The sequence below is a fragment of the Chionomys nivalis genome, chromosome 18, assembly GCF_950005125.1.
Source record: "Chionomys nivalis chromosome 18, mChiNiv1.1, whole genome shotgun sequence".
NCBI lineage: Eukaryota > Metazoa > Chordata > Mammalia > Rodentia > Cricetidae > Chionomys > Chionomys nivalis.
In genome coordinates, this window is record NC_080103.1 from 50683809 (window position 1) to 50685807 (window position 1999).

At 42.2% G+C, this 1999-nt stretch overlaps 1 pseudogene; it reads right to left on the bottom strand.

Annotated features, from left to right (window-relative positions):
* Positions 1–218: 218 nt before the first annotated feature.
* Positions 219–1311, bottom strand: LOC130889368 (stress-70 protein, mitochondrial-like; annotated as a pseudogene).
* Positions 1312–1999: the final 688 nt, after the last annotated feature.

Genomic DNA, 1999 nt, shown 5'->3' on the forward strand with positions numbered 1-1999 from the left:
GGAAACCTTCTTGAGGTAAAAAAAGCTAGACAGACACCTTCAACTTTATTGTCTATTGGCCTCTTAGAATCATAATTTAAGTGAATGAAATAATAAAAGGTTATAATGGAAACATACCAGTTAAAATATAAAAGTTATTATAGTGAAGTATACTTCTGTATTATGATTTTAAATACTAAGAATTATATATATTCTTTGCTTTTAGGATTTTTTTTTTTTTAAAAAAAAATCCAGAATGGATGAAAAGAACAATGGATGAAAAGAACAATCATCAAAAATACAGGCCAGCCAAGAGGTTGCTTGGAAAGCATGCCTTCAAACTGAGCTCGGGTTAGCTTCATATTCAAATGTTTGGGTCCAGAAGCAATCATTGTAAGAAATGGCGAGTTGATTTCAAACTGCACAGATGAGGAGAGTTCATGCTTAGCCTTCTCAGCAGCTTCCTGAACCCTTTGAAGTGCTGCGTTGTCTGGTAAATCAACCCATCTCCTCCTTGAACTCCTTGATAATGTGCCATCACAATGCCTGGTCAAACGTCACCGCCTAAGAAAGCATCCCCTTTGGATTTCACCTCAAACACTCCTTTCTGAATTTCCAGGATAGAAATACCAAAGGTTCTACCACCTAAGTATATGCTACAAAAACTTTTTCAGATTTGTTCACCATAGGCCAGGGCTGAGGTTCGCCAATTACTCGAAGTACATTTAGCCCAGCTATCGGTCCGGTATTCTTAGTGGCCATCGCTCTGACTCATTGAATTAAGCAGGATCACAGCGTTTTTTGCTGTGTGACCCAAGTACTTTTTCCACAGCCTGTTTCATCTCCATCAATACCAATGCGTCAATCTGACTAGGACAAGAGTTTCCCATGAGCCTCAACCCAGGCATCACCATTAGAAGCACAGACAATTTTAAATGGAAGAGTCTTAGCATATTTCTGTACTTCGGGGGTAATCATAGCGATGTTCAGTCTTAACGCTTAGTAGCACAGAAGGTGGTGTTTGGGTTCTTGACAGCCTGTTTTGCTGGCGTGCCAACAAAAGTTTTTCTCCATCTAAAGGCCACAACAAGAAGGCATAGTTCTGGCACCTTGATCATTCTTCAGTACCTTTGCTTGTTGGCCTTCCGTAACTGCCACATTACTGATTTAGTAGTACCCAAATCGGTACCCACAGCTGCATCCTTAATTGCCTTCTTGAAACAACTCAAGACTAAGGCCATTCTAGCCGTTCTGGTGACGGGAGGCTGCCAGACTCCAAGAGGCTGCGGTGCCCACGAGATGCGCGGCCATGGCTCTGCTAGCATTTATCATGGCGGCGGGACCGAGGGGACACAAGAGCAGAGAGCGAACACCCCACAGGTCAGGAGCTGCAACAATTGTACTTTTGAAGTGATGACTATAAATGATGATGCAAGGCTGTAGGCTCTGTAGTGTAGAACGGTTGTGTCTGTGGTTCCAGGTGTTACAAACTCATACACATGTCTAATATCTTTGTAGTTTGTTACCGACGTTCATAATAAAATGTAGGAATATTTCTGTTAGAAGATAGTGAAAATTAATATCTACTTTCTCTAAGTTTACGAGTCTCCTTTAATTTTCTCTCTGGGCTCTTTGGGGAATCTGTAAACTGCAGTTTAAGAAAGGTTGCTAGCACCACTATCCTGCTAAAGGAATATAGTGACAAAGTAACTCCCAATGGCATATTGCTATGCCCGTAGAGCACAGCATCACTCTGCCTCCATCAGAGAAGCTGCTTCTTGCAGTGGATGGGAACTAACAGACCCACAACTAGACAGTGTACAGAGTGAGACTTTGGAGCACTCAGGCCTAAATGAGATGACTTTGACAACACCCCCGCCCCCCCCAAAGATGTCAGATGTATGCAGAAGAGGGTATGGGAATATTGTAAGAACCACAGCTGGTGGATGACTCCCCCAAGGAAACAGCATTTTTCAGATATGACAGAGTTGATATACGTATGAACTCAGAGACTGTAACA